At 37.4% G+C, this 23,933-nt stretch overlaps 1 protein-coding gene across 1 annotated transcript in view; it reads left to right on the top strand.

Moving 5' to 3' along the window:
* PRIM2 (DNA primase subunit 2) overlaps positions 1-23,933 on the top strand; it is a 106,388-nt gene that overhangs the window by 27,050 nt on the left and 55,405 nt on the right. The window lies entirely within an intron of this gene.

Below are 23,933 nucleotides of genomic sequence, written 5' to 3'. Positions count from 1 at the left end.
CTCCTTTTTTCTGGAGAAAACCTGAAACCCTATCCAAAGTGCTGGCAACACTGAAAGAAATGTTCATTATGAGCTGAGAGTTTATTCATTTGGAATGGAGTTTATGTAATGTGTGTTGTAAAGAAATCTCTACTAGAAGATTTTAAAATTTTCAAAATGTTTTTTTCTCTTCGTCTTAGTATTTTCTCCCCCAACAGTTTTATGTGGAACAAGTAAAATAGTGATTTGTGGGTTGTTTTTTTTGTTATTTCTTTTGTTAGTGAGAACGGAAATGAGGATAAAATGTCAGGCAAAATTAAAGTCTTTGTGATATGTATGTTGGAGGTATCATATCTAGATACAGAATTTACCATAAGTATGTGAATGTTCTTCTGTTAGTAACTCAGTGATAAATTTAGAAATTGCTATTTTTACAATATTAGTCTCTTCATAGGGTTTGGAAGTTGGTAATCACGTATAATGCACAGAATTTTAATCCTAGAAAATACAGCATTGAATATCATGAAAGTAATTTGAATTGTTTTTAAAAACTGTTTTCAAAGCCTTATATTGCTATGTCACATTAATATCAAGGTTGACCATGAGTGTTTAGTAAACAAACAGTGTGAAGTAAAAATGCGTTCCTTTAGTAAACTGACAGTGTGCTAATTATATAATTTGTTAGTTTTGAATAGAACTGTACTCTATACAATTATTTAACGTGCAGTGAAAACACTGATACTCTTATGTCAACATGTCCATTAGAACTGTGTTAATACAACTGCAACTGGAGACATCCTTATTTCAGTTGATGCATAATGTTCGTGGAGAAAGCTGGTAACACGTGTGTGGGATTTAAAAGCAAGGTATTAATTGAATAAGTGCAGTGTTGGCTCATGTGGCTAATTATGCAAGTTGTCTGTATATATTTAAAATAACTTTTGAGAAGCTTCATAGACTTCTAGAATTTGCCTGTTGTGTGAGCAGCAGCATGTTTTACAGAAGTCAATCTAAAGTTATTCTGCCCTACCAAACAGAGGCATAACTGGTCTGTGATACTTGGTGCTGAATAATTAGTGTAGCTTTCAGTGGAACAAAGCTATAATCATTAATTACATTTCAGTGAAATTATAAGAATGCACTTTTAAATAATGGATTGTACATAAGGAACCTTTAAAATCTGAAGATAACAACGATTAGGAGGATAATCGTTAATGGTTTTCCTCAGCCTTATCTGAAGAAGCACATTCCAATAGAAGTTATGATGCAGTAGTACACTTCAGTGTTGTTTGTGAGAAGTAGCTGTTTAAATACTATTTGATCTAGGCCTCAGTTATGCAAGTACAGCTGGTTTAGTAGTGCTTGATAATACTTTTGTAGCACATGAATGTTTGCATGTGTCTGCTATAAAGGAAAAATCAATTGAGAAATGTGCTGAATTTCAGGCCCTATGATAGTATAGTGGTCTTCATGACTTTGCACAGGAGTTATGCATCATGGCCAGACTTAATTAAGAAGTAATAGAGCCTTAAACAGCATCATTGATTTGTTATTTAATTTGTCTCTTAATGAATGTCTCATAACATTGCCACTTCGGTAAGCATTACTTAGGTGCAGTTTTGGGAGTATGTTTCAATGTTTTTGCAGTATCTGGATATTTATTCTTTGTTCTCAGCAGTTTCTAATGAGAAGTCTTTTTATTAGTGGTGCGATAATACAAGTTAGGCTTGAATGCTATTTTTAAAGGAAGGATTTCTATCTTCACAGAGTCATAAAATCAAGGCTAAATACTTGTATCTTTTATGGGGTAGTTTGACTTGAGCCAATACTTCTGGCTTCTACAATCTGCTATAAGCTTCTAGGGGACAAAATACCCTAAATACAGATAGTGGAAAGACAGTCTTTCAGGCTTGTAGTTTTGAGGAATCTTTCTTACAGCTTTCATTAGTGGTTCAATTCTTCAGTGCTGAAGTGGCATAGTTTTTCTGTGTGGGTACTTTGTGTGGTGCTGCTTGATTATTATGTTGCATGTTTCGCCTCTTGGAGGTTGGTTGGTGCTACTCCAAGCAGTCAGATGCCCAGGGTTTTGGAAATGATCCCTACACAGGAATTATTCTGATGAAGGCTTGCCCTGTTTTTTCCACGATGCTCTGAAGCTGTTACACTGTATGGGAATGTGTGTGCACTAAAGCTACTCTTTCTAGGTGTCCAAAGCATTGAATAACTTGGGTGATTGTCTAGCTTTATTACATCACAGGCTTATGTGCCCACTGTCCTGCATGTTACAGGCTGATTGTAGCTAGCGTTGGAGGAATATAACGAGACTGAATTCATGTGTTAGTACTGAGCTTTGGGAGAACTATAAATAATTAATAACACTGACTTTTAAAAGAAGTTTTATATTGACACTGGCACAAATTCAGTTTAGTTAGAGTTATGCTTTAATCACTTCCTAGTCAAGCCCACAAAGCAGTCAAATGTTTTGTTTTATCCTTTAAAAATAAATTTGACATCTTGACTATGTGGCTATTTCTTGAGGCTCAATAATGGGAATTAAAACTATTCAGGCCTTCTTGACAATTGCAAATGCAACTGAAGAAGTTCATTTCATGTGCAAAATCAATACTGCAAGGACCTTCTTTCTGTATTCTCTGACTCGTTCAATAGTAAATAATTTCCTTTGTACCATTAATGATGATTAAACTGTAGAAAAGCTAAACATTTTCTGTAGTTCATATAAGGTGTAATATTAGCTCTGCAATTGTTTTATAACTTAAAGCAAACTTTTATTAATATAAATTGCATTATGTTTTATTTATGAGATTTTCACTGTGTTTGCTCAAATACACAAACATTTCTGCAGTAATGCTATGCTGCATTTTGGGAGTTTATGGCCATGTATTAAGCTTAGGTTTTGAAATATTTGGCAGTGTTGGATCTCCTTTACTGAGGGTAGTTGATTTAATTTTTGGTTTCTTGAAATCAGAAGATTTGGCTTAGTGTTGCTTTTCAGACCTACAGACCTATGTCAGAACTAGGTTATAATTGCTGCTGCACGAAGGAGGATTGCTTCAGAGAAATCTGAAATGGGGCAAAAGGGGGAAAGGACAGAAGAGTCTACCAAATCATGAGCTAGGACTTTATCAGCAGTATCCTCAAATAATTGAGAAAATGACTTAATATTATATTAATCTGACTTGTTTGCATGGAGTTGCATTGAACAGGAGTTTGCCTCCACAATTCCTGCTTTGTGTGGTGAAGTGTAACAAGTGTAGGGGTGGGAAACATTTTCCACCTGCTAAAAGTGTTGCAGCATTCAGTGTGAGCTTCCCTGGAGCATGTGATCACCAGAAATGGTGTAATTTCAGAAGATAACATTTAGATGTTTTGAACTCCTTTTAGAACTCCATTTAGAACTTAAGAGTATGATACAAATACTCTTCCTATGTGATTGATCAATACATCCTTTATACAGACATTATGATTTTAGGTTGAGTTTGTAAAATGTTATTTTTGTATTAAAATAGCACTGGTGGTCTTGACTAAATCTATGTAGTGGGGTACATGTACCCCTGCACTGTCAGTGGGGACTGCAGGAGCTGTGTGAGGAGAGGCTGGGGCTGCCCTGAGCCAGACACAACCGGTCTGAGCTCCAGCCCACCCGCCATAGGGAACCTCTCAGCCCCGCAGCTGGAAGCAGGGAGGCACCTCTGTTGAAAAGTATTTAGGGGAGATCAAAACACCCAATAGAAAGAGGAGGAGGGAACACCAAGGTAAGAGGAATAGCTCTGTGATGCTGGAGCAGGTCTTCATAGCATCCATGAAGGCCCCACACTGGAGCAGGTGGAGAGTTCCTGAACGAACCACAGCCCAGAGAGAGCCCATGCTGAAGCTTTTATTTCTTTTTTTTTTTTCCTTCTGAGGGCCTGCAGCCCATGGGAGAGAGCCCATGCCAGAGCAGGGGGGGGAGTATGTGAGCAGTCAGGAGCTGCGGAGAGGAGGCGTAGTTACAGACTGACCATAACTACCTACTGAAGGAGTACAGCTTGGCTTGTGAAAGGGCTTGTTCTAATGTTTTTCTGTTTCTCATTGCCTGAATCTGTTGTAGTTGACAGTAAATTACATTAATTTTCTCCAAGTCGAGTCTGTTTTGCCTGCAGTAGTAATTGGTAAGCAATCTCCCTGTCTTTGTTGCAACATGTGAGCTTCCTCATCCTGTTTCCTCCCTATTCCATTGAGGAGTTGGGAGTGAGTGAGCAGCTGGGTGGGAATTTGGACCTTAGCTTGTAGGGAGTTAACCATGGCTGTTATTCTCATTTTCCAGTCTTCAGGCTTATAGGTCTGGATACTGACAGAAAGGTGGATTGGCACTCTGGTTACAGCTGATGCAGTCAAATTAGCTTCCTGAGCTACTCCTCTGAAGCAGATAAACTCCAGAGGTGTGGATAATAGATACTGAAAATCTTGACTCTGGGATGCCTCCATTAATGTCAGGTGTTTGCATCAACTTGATTGAATAGTTAGGTCATCTTAATCTTAACAAAGATTACAGTTCGTAAAATATTTTACCTTAAAGTTCTTGTACTTGCTGAACATGAAATTTTAAGGCTCTAAGCAAATGCTTGAGAATGTGTAAAGAATCCTGTGTACCATAAATGCTTTTATTGTGGGTTTGAAGAGTTTATTTTACAAAGACTTGTAATTATCAATGATAGCATAACTGAACTTTCCATTCGTATTCTAGTGGTATTTTTTCAGTAGATTTGTCATACTGGGATTTAAATCCAGCCTCTTTTTTTGCCATCTTGAACCTAGTGCTTGAAATAATAACTTGACTGGTCCTTGCATTATACCTCTACTGGAAAAGGTTGCTTTGTGAAAGTACTTTGTTAGAACATTGTCTGTCTAACTGTATGCATATTAAAGTATTTACTGAAATAAATCCACAAACTAGTACCATAAGAAATTGGGATTCCAGTGTTAATGTGTTCAGTCTTGATAGTGTGTATTTCTTCTTAACCCAATACCTACCCTATTTTACTTGGCAGTGTGATCTCGGTTAATGTGGTAAAACCAAATTGTTAAGTTTTAAGCACTTAGCAGAAAAGGAACACTTTGCTGCTGTTCTTGAATTCTTGGGTATTTTTTGTTTATTCCTTCCCCTATTTGGGATATAATCTTCAAAATTGTTAGAAATGTGGATAAAATAAGTTGCTTCTAGTTTTACTAGTGTTTTTAATGATTTGTCTTTATTACTTAAATATGTTATTTTGATTTATGCCGTATTTTCAAAGAACTTGCTAATTTGGGAAAAGTATCAGTATACGTGACACCACCTGAAAAACATTTTCTTGTAAAACACCTACATTTTCAAGCAGTGAAGCAGAAGGCTTTATGTAGTGACATTAATGTTGAGAAAGTATGATTGATGATGGTCTTGTCACTTGAAATTCATTTCAGGTGTTGTGTTCCTAGTGTTAACTTGAAGTAATTCACTGTAACATAAATGGATGATTTTTATAATATGCACATACAAAGTTAGTAAGGTAATAACTTTGACAGTGCAGGTTAAATGTGATTACAATGACTTTGTCCTCTGATTCGCTCAGATGAAAGTTTGCTGTGACAGTTTTTCAGAAAAGCAACTGGTCTTAATTTTTGAATAGTGTTACATTGAAAAGTCATTGTCCAAGACAGAGGTCTACTGAGTAAAATGGTGATATTTTGGGTGGGAGAAGTGAAATCAAGGGAAGTGACTGTGAGTGTATTTGTGTGTCAGAGAGGACTCAAGCCTGTATATGGAATGGTTACCTGCAAAACAGAGAAACTCATTGGACTTTTTTTATGGACCTTTTTGCCAAGGCCCGTTATTTGTCAGACTGTTGGCTATTTTCTGAAGTCCATCCTTCAGTGTCTTTTCTACCAACTGAAATACAAGTGTTCTTTTAGAGACTACATAGACTCTTAGCATTAGGTAATTATAAATAATACTAGAAGACTAAATGAAATTTGACTCTTCAGTATTTTATCTTTCTATTCTATCTACTTCTTGCATCTACTACAAAATATAGTATTTTGTGAAGTTTGCAGCATAAACAATTGCTGTGGTCTCTGCATGATCCTTTGATTGATACAGAAATACTTCCATCTTCAAATCAATGTAGTTGTTTCATGATAGTAAAATGTATGGGATTGGAAGCATGTGGAAGGCTTGTTTACCTTTTGAAATGTTCCCCAAATTTCAGAAAAAAGTAAATGGACTAGAATATACAATTTTATTTCTCTGTTCTGTGATAAATGCAATAAAGGGTGGTGGTGAGTGTAGTACCTGTTTCATATCATGTAACAAGAATTTTTTAACATGCTGGTAACAGTAATTTGGGAAGGATGCCTTGTAGTCAGTAAGAAAGAACTGTAATGGCATATGAGGTTGGTAAGTAAACAAAAGTCTATTTTGAGATGACACTGGTAGAAATTTGAGTTTTCTCCTGCTAATTTTCTTCTTTGACCTATAGACAGTTGCAAAGTGATAGCTGTTGTAGTATCTATCTGGAATTGGTTTACACTGGAGTAAATGACATACATGTTTAGTCAACTGTGTTCTGTCTTTGTCTTGGAGAAAACTGTTAAAGTTTCTGAAAGTTAACTGATAAGTGATCTACCTGAAGTTTGCTGTGGACCACCCATGGAACAGGACTCAAGTGACACAGTGAGACATCCAAACTGCCAGGAAAGATGGACCTAGTGTGTTTTGCAGCTTTCCAGTGTTTTGTTGTGAAATGAGAGTGATTTGTATGTCCAATTGTTTCCTGGGGAAACTTGATTCATATATCTCAGTAATGCCAGCTGAATCTCTTTTGTGGTAGTGGAGACTTTGATTTTCTACCCATCTGTACGTAAACAGAGGTTCATTATTGAGATCCAAGTTTCAACTACTAGTTTTATATGTGGTTCAAGAGACACAATATATCTTCCACAGGTATGTACAGTAAATCATAAACTTCCCTTGAAAGAATGTATTGAATCTTGCCTACAACATTGCAGGATTCTGTAAAGGAGCATAGATCTTAGATATGATTTGTCTAAACCAGTTCTTTCAAGTGATATAGTAGCTTTTAGAACAGAATAGTTATTCACTGAGCTTCAGAAATGGGCTCTTAAATTCATGGTCATTGAAAAGCGACACTGCTGCCTCACAGTTGAACAAAGATGGTCAAATACTGACAATTATAGCTTTTCTAAAGAACATGACACTGTTGTTCTAACTTTCAAATTGTTTGTGACTTAAACTTTGCAAGTTGTCCTGGTTTTATCTGTGTTAATTTTCTTCCTAGTAGCTGATACAGTACTGCATTTTGGATTTATGTTGAGAATAACATTGATAACATGCTGATGTTTTAGTTGTTGCCAAGTAGCACTTATCCTAAGTCAAGGACTTTTCAGTGTCTCATCTCTGCCAACAAGGAGATGTAGAAGAAGCTGGGAGGGAGCATGGCCAGGACAGGTGAGCTGAACTAGCCTCAAGGCTATTCCATACCATAGGATGTGGCACCTAGTGTATAAACTGTGAGAAGTTGACAGGGAGGGTCAGACGGCTGCTGGGGCGTTGCTCAGCGGGTGGTGAGCACCTGCACTGGGCATCACATTTTGGTGGTATTTGGTTTCTTTCCCCTTTTTTGTTGTATTTATGTTTTTGTTATTTTCCTTTTCATGACAATTATTATTGTATATTCTTATTACTCTTTTTATTATGTTTGATTTATCTCAACGCACAGGTTTTACTACTTTTTTCCCCTGATTCTCCTCCTCATTGCACCGAGAGGGCAGGAAGCAAGGGAGTGACTGCCTGGTGCTTAGCTGCTGGCTGAGGTTAAACGACAACAGTAGTGTTTATGCTAAATTTGCAGTTCTTGTAAAAAATAAATAATTTGCTTATTCTTGCATGCCTCTCTGTCTAATAACTCTGATAGCTCACTTCATTGCTTCTGGTAGACAAATTTTCTTCTATCTGAAATGTCTGGGGTACGTGTTCTTAGCTGGTTCTTTAAATTGGGCTCTTTCCCCAACTTACCCTTTCTGCTAGTCTCAAGTCTTGTGTTGAGAGAAATGTGGGGGTTTTGGATGTTTCCCCTGCCAGTTTCTTTATTACACTTTAGTGTATCTGCCTTCCTTTTGTTTTTTTCCAAATGACTTTTTTCTTGCTTTATTCCTCTTTGCTTCCAAAACAGTTTTTAGCAAGGGAGAGAAACTTTTTGAAAACTTTGCAATGTGATTCTAAAAAGTCCTTTAAGGTAAAACATACCAAATACAGATGGTCATAGGACTTCCTATGTGAGCAGTCACAAAGAAATCAGTAGGTCATGTAGCTGCTGAAAGCAATGTGTACAGTAATATCAGATGAAGCATTTAAGAAAGAACTAGTCATACAAGTTACTGAATTTACTTTGCAAATTACTTTTGAGACCTAAATTAAGCTGTAATATATTCAGTTATGGTTAGAGTTTGAATTAACGATTTCATTTAATAACAAAAAAGCCTGCATCAAATATGGAATATAGAAGGATTGAAAGAGGATGTGTTTTAATGTGTTAAATTCCAGTTTGTGGAGCAGGCAAAAAGAAATAGATTGAGTCACTAAAAGCTATGATGGCTTCCTTTCCAATTACATTAGACTTTTTTTAGGCATACATTTCTCTGTAAAATATGGAGAATAGCTCTTCTCCTAAGTAAAGCTTCACAATATCCTAGGCCAGTGAATGTACGTTGTATATATGATGTTAACACATATTTGCTGTTCTTACTAATGATAATGATCGTTTGACTACAGGGGAAGGACTAAATCCTTTTTCCAATCAGAAGGAAAAAGGGGAAACTGCTGTCAGTAGCTTAAAGTAAAAATTGAACAGCTGATAATCATGCCAGATGACACTTGATTAATGTATAGAATCTTTGTAGGGGTTGGAACACTTCTTAAAGCAAGCATAAGAACAAGGTATGTGCATATATGCATCTCAAATGCTGTTGCTAAGGCACGTTAGAAGAAATTCTACTGTAAGACTCATTTAAAAAAACCCACTGATTTTACTGATTACACAACTCAAGTGTTTTGAAGTCTTTTAAGAAAAACTGTAGCAATATGCTTTTTAAAATTGAATATTTATTTTAAAACTGATTTAAATATAGATGAAGTGAATATTTTTGGAAATGCTAGTCACTATCACTATAACTGCAGCTGATTTCTGGGTGGTCTTGTTGTATGACTTTCCATTTTACTGCACTGTCCCAAAGGGAATTTCAGCTGTTAATGTATTTCTTCCACAATTAATTGCTAACCTGCAATCTGGACGGTTTTTTGTAGTTCTTGTTAATGAAGATTGTTTGTCAGAATATTTTTTCCTGGTAATAGGAAAGCAGAGTATGTTTCAGAGGCAGTATATAGCTGAGCAGAATTTTACAATAAAAACACCCCCTTCATGTCTTATGGGCAGTCTGTACAGGCTGTCACTGAAATCACTGGAGGGCTGTCTTCCTGAAGTATTAGAAACATGATTTAATTAGTCTGCTGTCACAGTTTAGGCTCAGCCAGCAACAAAGCACCACGCAGCTGCTCTCTCATTCCTCACTCTGTCCGCTGCAGTGGGAAAGAGGAGGAAAATTGGAAGACAAAGATCTTGTGGGTTGAGATAAGGACGATGTAATAGGACAGCATAAGGATAGAAAGAATAGCAACAATAATACTAATCAAAGAGTATATGAAGTGAATGATGTGCAATGTTCACCACTTGGAACCCATGCTCAGCCCATCTCCAAGCTGCAATTCCTCCTCCCCATGGCCAGCTTCTGCAGTTAAATACAGAGCATGGCATTGTATGGTATGGAGTATCTGCATCAGCTGAAATGGCTGTGCACTCTCCCACCTTGTCAGAAATAGCTCTCTCCTAGCCATAGGTAGGAGAGCTGCAATTATAGAGCTAGGATAGTTAAACTTGGCTGAAGTAGTTTTGGGCCTATTGGTGTACTCTGCCTGGCCCACTTCCTTCTCAGTTGTGACTTCATTTTGCAGCTCTGGCTTGTGGAGAAGCAGACCTTTATTCAAACTATCACTTGTCTCCAGGAGACCATCTGGTGCCTCTGCATTGCCTGTAATCTGCTGCCAGACTCTTGCTGGTGCATCACTTTCTTTCCTACTAGTGGCCAGCAACTAACCTGCCTGAGGGAGGGTATTATTTGTTCTTGAATACTGGGATATGTTTTAAAGTTGGATAATCACAAAAATACAAAAAGTTCCACTTAAATATAAGAAAAACCTATTTCACAGTGACGGTGATGGAGCAGTGGCACAGGCTACCCAGATCCTTCCTTGGAGGTCTTCAAGACCTGCCTGGACATGTTCCTATGCGACCTGATCTAGGTTGACCTGCTTCTGCAGGGGCGTTGGACTAGATGATCTGTAAAGGTCCCTTCCAACCCCTACCATTCTATGAGTCAGTGTCTTATGCTCAACTGATTTCCACTCCCAAAACTGACTTCTTGTTAAGTTTCTCTTGGGTACTTGGCACAGATTGTGAAAGGCTTTTTTTGGTGGTTTTTTGTTTTTGTGGTTATACTTCCTGCTGGATTGTTTCTGATGATTTTATAGTTCTCTCCTAATGGTTTTTTTTCTATTAGATTGTTGAATTAGTGACCTAGGAAAAGTACTGACCTACTGATGTAAGCTAGGGAGCATACTTTCTAGTTAATTTTCCATTCCTTATTGAGGAGCAGCCTTGCATGTTCATGAGGGCTGTTCTCTATAGTATCTGCATATCCAGTCATATTGTGTGATCTATTCAGCCTGAAGAAAGGTATGAATCAAAAGTTAGATGTGCAAACATGACTTGAATTATTTTTTCTTGAGAGGTCTGGTGCTGCTGTGTTTCACCTTTACAGGTCTGCCTTAATCTGTCAGTGGTTCAAGCCTGGCTGGATTTATAAGCGCTGGAGTCCTGACAGATGACAGTAGGTTCATGTGGAGCACTTGACATTGTTATGAATGGAAATTTCTTTGTCTGAAGTGGCTTTCTTTTCTCTTGAGGTCTATAAGGAGAAGGTGGTCTTGTAGCGATCATCTGCATTATTAGGCCTTACCTGAACTGCTTTGTGTCATTCTTTGGATCTTCTGTTACTGTAAAGGAAAACCATGAGTTTTTCTCTAAATTCCACATGAGGTGTGTGTATTTGGTCATGTGTCAAGTCTGGGGATATATGTAAGTGTTTTGTATCAACTCATCTGTCTGATGATGCCTCACCTATCTGAGGGAGGAGGCACAAAAATGCTGTAATGTAGATGTTTTATGGGAAAAATGGACTTTGAAAGGCAATGATGGATGTATTCAGCATACAAGGTCAAAGGAGAGTCTCCAGCTAGAAGTGAAATTTTCAAAATCTATGGATTTGGAAAGGGCACTGAATTAGCTGTTCAGGGTCTGAGTTGCAGAAAGGCAGAAAATAAGATGAAGTATCAGGGAAAACCAGACCAATGAAGATTTAAAGGTTTAATTTACATGTAGCTTGTGAAAGATCCTTTTAGCTATACTTTTTTTTACTGTATTTATGTAAACAAATTCCTTTTTATTTAAATACAAGTATTTTTCTGTTTGCCAGGATTGATGTTTGATTTAAATAATCTGTAATCTTGAACAAATATGAGGAAGCTAAATTTTTTTTAACGTTGTCATGAGTTAAGCAAAATGACATGGTTTATTAATGACTACAGCCTTTGTTTATGTATGTACATATGAAAGAAATGGATTAAATTTGGATGTAGTGCTTAGAGCTTCTTAAGTAACAGAAAAACATCATGTTTTTTCCTGTAGTGTTCCTAGTTATATTGCCAAAATAAAGTGAAGGTTCTTGTGTTACCAGCTGCATTAGTCTCAAAATATTTGTGTTCCTTTTGATATGTAGACAGAAAAAATAAATGAAAAATTTTGCAATTTCAACATTCTCATTTGGAGTACATGAAAAAGTTGAATTGCTTCATTGAAAAGTGGGGAATAATCCCACTGATTGTCAAAGTGAATGAATGAAACTACGAATCTGTTATTCCAAATTACAAGCTTTAAAAGTAATTTTTGGAAGAGCCGAGTCTCCCAGGCACTACTGCAGAACACTAGCCATGTACACTCTTTGGTGACAGAAACCAAATATTGGTTTCTCCATAAAAATTGACGATATCTCATTGCATGAACAAGTAGATGAAGGAAATGTCATAGAAATGTAGACTGAAGAGTAAGAGCTATAAATTGTTTAGAATATATTAAATTTAAAATAAGTCTCATGTCACATACAATAAACTTTTGCCTTGCTAGATATTTTAATAAATGGAATTTCAAAGATAAATCACACTGTTTCTTTTGCAATATGTTTGTAGACTTTGCCAAGATTGTTTTTACTGAACAAATGAAAATCTTGGGGTTAATCTACTTTTAAATACTGTGTTTTCTGATGCCTTTGTATAAGAAACAAATGACATTGAAGAGGAGACATTTTGATGCAGACAGTTACTTTCTCTTTTCATCCTTACAATACTTCATCACTCATATTATAACTAGCCATTTTTAGAGTAATCAGCTCTAAATAGTGAGTCTACTTGGAATTTTAGTCCAAGCTCAATCCTCCACCCTGTTTAGATCCCGCTGAAGGGTAGCACTGAAGGTCAGTGCATTGACTGCTTTCTCCAAACATGAACCTAGTAATGACGCATTTTGTTTCCTCTAGGTAATTGGTAAAGATAATAAACAGCATAGCTCTCAGGTTAGGCACTTGAGGAGCTCCACTTGCAACTGGCCTCCAAGTAGCATGTAGGACATTAACTGCTACCCATTCAGTCTGATGACTATTCTTCAGGAGCTGCTGGTTTACTTTGTTCTTAGTAAGAAAGGCAGTCAGACTCAGTAAAGTCTTACTTAAAATGCCATTTATTGGAGGTAATATGATAAAGAGAAGATAGTACTGATAATCTTATTACATTCAGGTTCTGGTAACTTGAATTGTGGCACATTGAATGAGCCACCAACCAGGGCTCTGTAGATTCTGTCTGTGAAGGGTTACCTCATTTTGATCTTTTGAGCTCTTTATGGGATTTTCTGTTCATGGTTTCTGCATGTTTACATGAGAATTCGTTGCCACACACTAAAATCAAGATAAGGGCATGCAGGTGGTGCTGTTGCTGGTCTGAGTTGCCCACTGTTTGCTTCATTACAATTAGCCACTCATTTGTCCCGCAGCCAAGGGGATACATATAGCATAAAACCAGCCAGAAGGTCACAATCCATGCACAACATAGCACAGCCCAGTCTTGTGCTGACTCAGATTTCATGTAAAGGGAACACCTACTCCTTTGCTGTAAAATGGTCTTCTGGTTAGGAGTGCTATGGTGATCCACAAGCTTCTTACCCAGCAAGTAGTCAGCTTACTTGGACTACAGAGTTGCAGATTAGGTAAGGGGATACTGTAGATGCAGTATCAAAGTCTTGTTAAAGCCAAGGCAGATGACATCCACTGCTCTTTAGTCACAGATCTACTCATTTTGTGTCAGAAGACAGATAAGTTGGTAAAAGATAAATTAATAATAAAAAAATGATTTACCTGTGGTAAAACAATACTAACTGTTCCTGATGACCTTCTCCTTTGTGTGCCCACAAGTGCACTCCCAAGAGTACTTGCTCTGTGACTTCCTCAGGGTCTGAAGTGATGACAACCGATCTGTTGTTCCCCAGTCATCCTTGTCACTCTTGCAGATCATGGCTGCAAGACTTGCCTTCAAGTCAAGAACCTCTCCTGACTGCAGTGGCCTTTGAGCAACGACGGAGACCACATCATAATGCCACCTTGACACCCTCAGTTTCACCATCAGGTTCTATGGACTTGCATGAGAAGCGATTTCTTGGTAGATCCCTTGCTCAAAACTTTTTGACTACTTGGTAGTTCACTTCCTTGAATAATCTTTATAAGACATAGATGTCCGGAAACTGTTAATAAAGAGAAGGAAAAAATGTAGAGGGTAGACTTACTCTCTAACCTGTGTTTCTCTAATTTATAGCAGTACTCTTTGGAGCTAAAATACTTAAGATCTAATTTATTTCTGTTTACTTTTGGAAATTTGAAAAGGCAATATGTAATAATCCTTGTTTTGTTTAATGTGTCCTCTCATTGAGCAAACATAATTAAACTATGCGCTTTTAGTGTTACTTAGAAATGGCACAGCAATTATACTTCATTGACGACATAATTGGACTCAAAAGTTTTCTATATTTGCAGGATTGAAAATGTAAAGTGTTGGAAATTGCAAAATATTTTTGGGTAATTCTGCCAATTTTTTATGCTAACTTTTTACTTTTTTTTCTTTGAAGTCTTTATTCAGCTCTTCAGAGCGAGCCCTATGAAAGCATTATTTTCTTAGTTAAAGGTACTCCTTTTCTGAAAAGCAAACTCAGACAAAATACTAAAAGATAAACACTATGTATGATCCTTCTTTCTAGGTTACTACAGCTCTACATCTTATATCATACAGTTTAATTGGACATTTTGCTGACTGGAATTTGGAGTAACTTTTGTCAGTTTTGTATTTTATAAGCAGAGTCTTTGTAAGCTGTGGTGATGTTTTGAGTTCTGGTCAGCACACAGGTAATAGGGTGAGATTTGGGAGAAAATTCTGGCTTGCTGTTACATCTAGTCTCACAATCAAACTGGTAGTGTGTTTTTCTTACGGTTCTTCAGTGATAACGTGATGCTTGCTTACAATGTCCAGTTTTAACTGTCCTGAGAGTTAACAGCTGCACCTTCAGGCCTTGGCCATCAGAGGGCAGCGCCAGAGTGGTGAACGCGGTAGCCAGGAAAATTGCGCCTGAAATACAGCCTTTCTGGCTCAGTCCCATAAAGACATGGGATTGACTTCTTAATTCTGAAGAAAAATGTGTTGCGTTTGGTCTAATGCATATTGTATGTAAATTAGGTTGATTTTGTTCTCTTGGTATACACCAAATGCAAATAAGCATTTTGCTAAATGTCATTAATTGTGAGATTAATTCCTCTCTTCCTGTCAGTATGAACTGATAAGCAAAACTTAAGAAATGATAAATGTTTAAACAATCTGGTGATATCTTCACAGTAGCCTCATGAATCTGTTTGCATATGTCCTTCACACTTACCAGGCCTTTATGTATTTGCAATGTGCAGCTCATTTTGGTTTTTAATCTGGTGTAGCAGATATTACCTGATGCATTTCAAATTTTCAGTGTTCAAGGTGATGTATTGTCCATGATGTTATGGCTATGTGGTTCAATACTTGAATCACTAGACTTCATTCCCTAATGTTTAGCATCAACTAAACTGAGTATGTGACCATAAATTTCTCTTAATTATTGTTGAGACTACTTAGCACTGCATTATATTTTTTTAAGGGACAATTCCTGTTCTTGTTTTCTCTTCTTAGTGTTTTAGTTCCTAAATTAAATATAGTTCCTAAATATCATTCCTAATATAATGGTGGTGTTGTCATAGAATCATAGAATGTTAGGTGGACACTTCTTGTTCCTTTTTTTTTTTTGTAATCTGTGTTTAAAAACTTTGTGTCACCTGTAGAAGATCAATGATTCCTCCTTTCTTTCTTTCAGAATATTTATTTTTACCAAGTGATGCTGATCTCAAACAATGCTATTTGAACATTTCCATAAACCAGAGAACAGTAATATTAATCAACTGTCTACTCCTCTCTTTTAAAAACTCTGCTTCTGTTTTCATGTCTTTACAGCTTTCTAAAATTTATTATTTGGGCATTTTCTTTCATCATCCTTTCAGGCTCCCTCAAGTTTTCTGTATCCTGAAATACTACAAATGTATCACCATCAATGCACATTTGTCTGTAAGAGTCATCCTGTGTGTAGAGCGTTATTCTTGGCCTTGACCTGGTTGTATTCATCACCCCATACCTTAGCCTTACCAGTATTCTGACATTCTTGGAATGATTTGAGATCTGTGTTTGATTTTTTTTCCTGCAAGTGTAGCTTATTGGATCTCTGCAGATTCTATCTATCAGTTGGATATTTAGAGGAATGTCATGCATTCAATGGTGTATGAAGAGCACAGACTATTCCTGATGCTCTGGAGTGTCATGGTGGTACTGTTTCCAGTTGCACATTTTTATTCTTGTCAGCACAGCTATGAAATTGCATGTCAGGTTTTTTAGAAAAGATGTATTTCAGGTCGTAGCTAATACTGTAATGTTATCTCTCAATCTTTTCAAGGAGAGGATGTAACACTCATAACCCTAGTTCTGACTTGTTCATTCTTTTTTCACTGACTTGACCTCTACAGACCTCTGTCTTCAGCCCATCATGGGGGAAGGAGGAAAGGATTTTACATGTAGAGTTTGCAAAAGGTCTCTAATTTTAACTGTGTTTAACTATACTGGATCGTGTTGGGTTTTATGGGAGCTTGGGATAGCCTCGAGCTCTGTGATTTGAAAAAAATGGAGAAAGAAATTTACAAGTATTTGTCATCATCTAGTTCTCTGAAGACTAGATAATCTTTGGAGATGTTTTACTTTCTAACAGTGGTTTTGGTATTTTGATGGAGTAGAGTCTTTGTTACTTAAGTATGAATCCATCTGTATCTTTCAGAATCAACAACTGGGAGGTATTCATTATGGAGTCCAACTGGTAACCCAGTACTGCTACATCCACTGCTAAACTGTGTGCCTAAGTGCCATGTATATATGTCTTTTAAATACCTTCAGGGATGATGACTGCACCATTTCCTGAGCAGCCTGTTCCAATGCTTGACAACCTTTTTCAGTGAAAAATTAGTTTCCTAGTATCCAATCCGAACCTCCCCTGGCACAACTTGAGACCATTTTGTCTTGTCTGGTCACTTATTACTTGGGAGAAATTACTTGGGAGAAGAGACTGACCCCACCTCACTACAACCTCCTTTCAGGTAGTGGTAGGGAAGGAATCATATCTCCTTAAAGCTTTCTCTTCTCCAGACTAAACCACCTCAGTTCCCTCAGCTGTTCCTCGTCAGACTTTTTCTCCAGACCCTTCACCTTCACCAGCTTCATTGGCCATCTCTGGACACACTCTAGGACCTCAATGTCCTTGTAGTGAGAGGCCCAAAATGGAACACAGTACTCGTGGTGTGGCTACGTGTGCCGAGAACAGGGGGACATCCTTTTCCTGGCTTTGCTGACCACACTATTTCTGATACAGGCCAGGATGCCATTGACCTTCTTGGTGACCTGGGCATACTGCTGGCTCAGGTTCAGCTGACTGTATTCCATGTGAATATACATACCTGTATGTAAACATATGTTTAAATGTTCAATGTGATTGCACACTGATCACCATTGCTTGCTCTGATGCCTGGACACATATGTGAGAATAGGACATAACTATCTCCATGTAATACTCAAGATCAATATTACAAGTTTTACTTGAATTCATTTAATTTTTGTTTATTTGTCTTGTCGAAGACAATCACTGGTTCAAACACTTCACGTAGCTTCAGTCTCCTTAGCAACAGACAGAGGAGAAAACATGAGGTGCCAGGCAAACTTAAAAAAACTACAATTCTACTACAAATGTCTACAATAAGAATAAATGGACAGAATGACCTACACTGCTTATTCTTAGTAGAGCCACAGGCTTAAAAAGAAGAGTTTTGCCTAAGTGGTAACTGTGTAACTTACTGCAGAGATAACTATTAGCTACATGTGGGTCTATTACCTTCAGCTCCAAATCTGTGTTGTGTCGTGCTGTGATATTACTCTGGGAAGGGGACAAAAGTAGTCACAGATGCAATTCCAAGCTAACATAATGATTTTAACCTTAGGATTTGTGATGGTATCTCCAGTGAAGGCTGTGCATGTCTAGCACACGTGGAGATAAGCATTTTCTGCATAGTTTTTCTGTAAGCAACATTTCTTATATGGCTCAATTTTGCTGGTTTTCTTCTAAGACAAAATTCCCTCCTGCAGTTTGCAACAGTCAAGTAATAAAAGTAATACAAGAAGTACTTCCTCACTAGCAGAGATCTAGCTTTACAGATCCTAACCACGAGATGTTAGTGATACTTAGTGATAAAAGTTGTCTTTCCTGTGTTTTTCAGTTAGCTGCTTGGATTTATAAGCCTTGTTTGTGAAGTGAGTCAGAATAGCAGTGTGCTGAATATACATGCATTGTATTGAAAATACAGTTCAATTAAATCTCTTACGATGTTATGCAGCATTAGATTAGAAGACCCCACAGCAGACATCTGTTCGGAAACAGGCATCTGTTTCTGAAAAACAGGTATCTTAAGGTATTTTGAGCACCTGAGAGGATTTTTTCATGCTGCTTTTTGAGCATAGAGCTCAAAAATTTTATTTATCTGCAAGATGAAGAGAAAGATCTTTGGCATGCAAAGTGATTCTAAACCAATCCTAGAACTGCGTTGTTTAAGTTAAAGCAAAGGTACTTGGTTTTTATTCAATATATTATTAAAATATTTATTAAAAAAAATGTTAATCTAGTAAAATGAAGTAAATCTGTCAGGGCAGTCACCGAATTGACTATTAATTTAATTAAAATTGAAGATATGTGTGCATGCTGTGGTCAGACAGTCATTGTGGAGGAGACAGATTCAGTGTTCGAGTGGTGAAGTTCTGAATATGTCATTCCTAAAAGAAGATTTACCTCACTGATGAACAAAGTGAATGGTGAAAATAATTTCGACTTCTGTTTGCTTATTATACCTTTTCAAATTACCTGTCAGCCTTGGGTACTTTTTTCAAAAAGATAAGGTCTTACCTAGTGTTCTTTGTATCTGGAGCACGTGAGGAAGATTGAAAACACAAACGAAATGTCTCAAACTTAAACTGCATGGTTTTTTAATGAAGATTCCAATTTCTTTTGAGCATAATAGACTGTAATGTTAAGCTATTTTGTTGGTTTTTGTTGCTTTTATTGTTTTCCTTTTAGGTGGGGTTTTTTGTTTCTGTTTTTTGGGGGGCATTTCTTGGTTAACCATTGAGACTGTGTGAAAAACAGTTGCATTTGTATTGAAAACAGATATGAGAATTAGCAGATTCTCATTTCTGAGTATCAGATAACCTTCAAAAATTAAACACGTTATTTTAAATATCTTTTCTGTATTTTAATTCAAAAGGATCCTGAGATGACTTACCTGTTCACTTACTAGGTTTTTGAAGTGTATTGTTTGAGCTAAGCAGTGCTGTCTTATGAAGAATACCTTCCTCGTTTTTCTTATCTCTAGACTTGACTGATTAGCTTGTGTAACTTGGGTTTTATGCCCTATCTGTTTCTACCCAGAAGCTGTGACGGAATCCCATGACTTTCCTTAGATGTTCTGTTGCTTTTGATCTCTGTTGTTTGGTGCAAGATTGGCATGTCTTATTATCCAGTTGTATTACCACAGTGACACTACTCTTGAAAGATCTTGATCCAGCGGGAGGCTTGTTCACTGTTGAAAAGTGTTTCAGAGATTACCAGTTCAAAAGCCAGACATGTTCCTACAACTTCACTTAGTACTAAAAATAAAGGCTGACTGGTTTCTATCCCTGGACTTGAAGAAATGGAACTTAAATGTCACAATCACAAACTTGAACCATCACAACTTAAGTTTATGACGATGACCTGATCTATGTTTCTGCCAGTTTCAGGAAAGAAGACGCATTTATATCACTTGCAGGAGGCATAGTTTCCTGTTGCTTGTTCCGCCATGGTCTCCTAAAGGTGGTTCATGAAGACTGTTATCCTTCGTCTGATATATTTTGAAACTTGAACAAACACACTGGTACTGTGTTTGTTCAGGTATACAGTCCATGTGTACATTATCTTCTTCATCTGGAGTACTTCAGAGATGTGACATTTAGTGAAGAACAACTGCAATGGCAGTGGATGGCAGGAACAGAGCTGGAATGATTCTTTCTGAAAAGATACTGGGCCTTACATGACAGGAAACTATCTCTTGTTAAATGATACAAAATAGCTGCCCATCTTTAGTACTGCTTCACTGCTGTTAAGATTTGTGTACTTTGTGTTTATATAGAGATTATTTAGAGATTACTTAATTGACTAAGATAGTAAAAGATAATTTGATTGGTAAAATAGTAAAAAAAACACCTGGTTTAGGTTTCTATCTTATGACCTGCTCACACATCTGGGAAGAATACAGAGTCTCATCAAACAAATAATCTTTTCTTGTCAAACTGACTGGTGCCATGGACTCTCAACAGGGTACTCTAACTCATCAAGATATTTAAGTCTTGGACGGTGACCTGGCTTCTATGCACAGTGCTTCCCCCTTGGCTCAGCCTTTTGTAGTGCTGGATGTTCATGGATGTGTCACCTTCTTGTACCCAGGGCTGCTATTTTTCACTTATTTATTGTTTTCTAATTTAGATACATGGCTTAAGCTGGCAGTGGCCTTATTGGTGACGATGTCTCTTTGACCTCCGTAGCTAAAGGCCACTTGGTGTTGTTACCTTAGGTGCTATTGTCATTTGACTTTCCAGTCGACCTGTTGTAAGAATATAAAGCTGTTACGAGTTCATCTGTGCTTCTTTGTTTTTGTCCTGTGCATGCCTAAACCAGTAGAGTAAGGCAAATGTGGTCTTTTGAGCATGCTTACCCCCGTAACACTTATCTGTGTTTTCTTCATTTTCCCAGTGTGTACTGGAATAATCAAAAGAATTAGAGCTGGACAGATGTAGTCAAAGTAATATTTTCTGAGTGATACTTTCAAGCAGTCTTGGACAATATACACTTGTTTTTATCTGTCACTTATTAAAGGCAGCAGGTGCAGAAAGTTTGAAATTATCCTTCTTTTTGAGAAGAGGTTAGCATTTTGTTGTATGTATCCTCGTATTTTCACTGATTGAGTTGACCTTAGAGAGCAGGGATAATCTTTTAGACAAATGATTTCCTGTTAAACTTTGCTTTCTAAAACAATATTGTATATGGACTGTGGTGTGACTCTGATTACCCTGACATTTTATCTCTTTTGTTGTATCTTTGTACATATCTGAAAACAATTTCATTTTCTCAACCTCAGTAAGCTTATTATCCTTGTTGAGTACTCCCTACAGGCTTAGTCTCGGTGAGGTTACAAGTTAGTGTGAAAATAAACTGGTTTTCTAATCAGAATGGAGACTCGTGTTTCACTTGATTTTCACTAACCATTAGAGAAAATATTGTAAAGAGCAAAGTTGAAGTTTAAGAACTGTACTGATTTGGAGTCTGGGTTTTTATGATAGATGATGGAATATGTTGAGGGCTGTAGAAGATATGCTTAGTAAGACTTGTCATCATTGTGTTTTGGGAAATAAGAATTTAATGGATATTTTAAAAGTCACGTCTGGTTACGGTTTACTGAGAAGGTCACTGTAGCCTCTTGGATATCCAAGTATTACGCCAAACCAATCTGCAAAAGAATTAGTAAGATGACTTTCATTGATAAGTGATTATCATTATTTGGGATAGCATTTGCTATTTTTGCTATTTTTTTTGGACTATATTTAGCAATGACTTTGTTTGACCTATGTAGAAAGTTGCTTTTTATTTACTCTTATGTAGTCTTCCTCCACGGGTTGTTTTCTGTCATTAGAGCTTGCTACAACTAGTTGTGAGCAGCTTAGGTCCTTTAGGACTTTAGAATTACTCAACTGCCACGACAAAACAGATTTGATGCTAGCAGCAGGAGTTCCTTGGGTAATATAAATACTTGAACTAGTTATTACAGCCTCTGATTTTCTGTCAGTGGTAATTACATCCCCTTTTTCTCTGCTCCAGGGGTGATGATCTTCTGTACTTCAGGAGGAACCAATCTTCTGCTGTCTGTTGCCGTCAGATATTTGGCCAATAACCATTGTGCGTTTTTGTGGCTCACAATTGATTATAAACTGTGGTTTGAAGAATACTAAAGGATGTTTACTCACAAGTTTTGCCTAACAATATGTTGATCTCACTTTAGAAAACGAATACTGGATCTCTTCAAAGATTAATGCTTGGGGAGTGCCTCCCCGTAAAAACTTAGTAGTATTCATCTTTAGGAATGGGATGAATTGCCTGTATTCCTAGCTCTAGTTAGGAATGGATTTGCTAGCCTGTGTACAAGATTCTGTAAGGAAGATCGTTCTGTATACTTCTCTGTGCAATTGCCTGTTTTCTTGAAGAGTTGTTGGCTTTCAGGTCCAGGATTGAGTAGGAGACTTATTAAGAAGAGTTCATGTAGGATGAGGAGAGTTTGTGGAAGCTGAGGATATCATGTTGGAAAACAAAAATAGTTGAAAATTATATTTGTCCTATGTCCTAAAGCTCTCTCTAGGCAAAACTGAATATTAGCAATGTGTCCTTGTGGTAAAGAGTTCTCATGGGACTGTATTAGGACGAGTGTTGCTGACATGTTAACGGAGGTGATCCTTCCCTTGTGCTTGGCACTGGTGAGGCCATATCTGAAGTACTATATCCAGTTCTGCTCCACTTGAGTTCGAGAGATAGATGTACTAGAGAAGGTGCAGCAATCGACCACTAAGATGAGGAAAGAACTGGAGCATCTCTCCTGTGAGGAAAGGTTGAGTGAGCTAGGGACTGTTGAGCATGGAGAAGGTACAGGTCAGAGGGATCTGATCAATATAGATAAATATGTGAAGGTGACTGAGCACTGACATGAGATAGCCAGAGATTGTGGAGTTTTCTGCCTTGGAGCTACTCATAAACGAGCTAGATACAGTCCCCTGCTTGAGCATGGAGATTGAACCAGATGACTACTGGAAAAGGTTTCTTCCATCACCCCTAGCCCAATAGTTTTGTGGTTCTGTGATTAGGTAGAAAAGTAGTAGGAAGAGTTGTCAGAGCCATTCTATTTGAATGAGGGACTAAATCTGCTAATACTATTATACCTCGTAACTTAATGGTGATTTTTACTTTCTCAGCTTCTGTGTCATGACTCTAGTGGTTCAGACGGTCTTTGGCAGATGTGTACAGAGTTCAGCATTTGTCATTTCACAGCATCCTTGTTTGTATACAAAGTCTCTCATCTCTACCAGATGTGTTGAGGAAAGACATCTTGGTGGGATAGCCATTTTTTTTCATTAGCATGATCCATGTCTTACGTTTTATTACAATACCATTGCATGCAGGCCTAATTTAAACATGCCAGGAGAAATTTTTGTCCACAAGTTGTGCTTTTCCAACATTCAGCTCTTACTTTCTATGTGCTTTAAGATCCAAGATCTTGCCAAACTGATGAAGCAAGTTGTATCCTAATGCTTCAAGAGCTGTAACTGAGATTTTGTGTCAATCTGGACTGAGCTGTGCTGTGGTTTCTTTCTGTTGTGTTCTCTCTTCTCATCTGTGAGTGTTCATCTTTCTTACTGGTTCTGTAAAATGCAGTGCTGTTGTGGTTAACATCAGGAGTAAACTACATCTAATTGTCGAACATGGGAATTAGCCTTACATTCCACATATCCTATACAAGCATATCGGGTTAATGGCTATTCAACATTAAAAACTAGAACAAAAGACAGGACAAGTAATAAATTAAACACACAGATACGGAGACTCTGAAGAGTGGGATAATTAAGAAGATGCTGCGGACCAAAACTACCAGATAATTGGTTGATGGACCATTGAAGGAGCAGCTCAAAGCCTTGAGGGAAACAAAACTGTCATATGTCTTGTGGAAAAGAGCAAACTTATTGTAGGATATTTGAGGGGGCTTGTTGGATTGCATAAAACTTATTATGGGTCATCTAGGAGAAGAGCCAAAGGCTGGAAAAGAGAGTGTAAGAAATCTACTAATAGACTTGTGCACAAGTGCTTTATCACTGCAGTGATAAGAAAATCAATCTAACTAAACACTATTCCTAATTATTTTTCTAGGTGAGGATTTGTCTCTGTTCGCCATATGTCTGT

Source organism: Colius striatus, chromosome 2 (assembly GCF_028858725.1).
Source record: "Colius striatus isolate bColStr4 chromosome 2, bColStr4.1.hap1, whole genome shotgun sequence".
NCBI lineage: Eukaryota > Metazoa > Chordata > Aves > Coliiformes > Coliidae > Colius > Colius striatus.
Note: the sequence above shows the minus strand (reverse complement) of the source record. Positions and strands in the feature narration are given on the sequence as shown.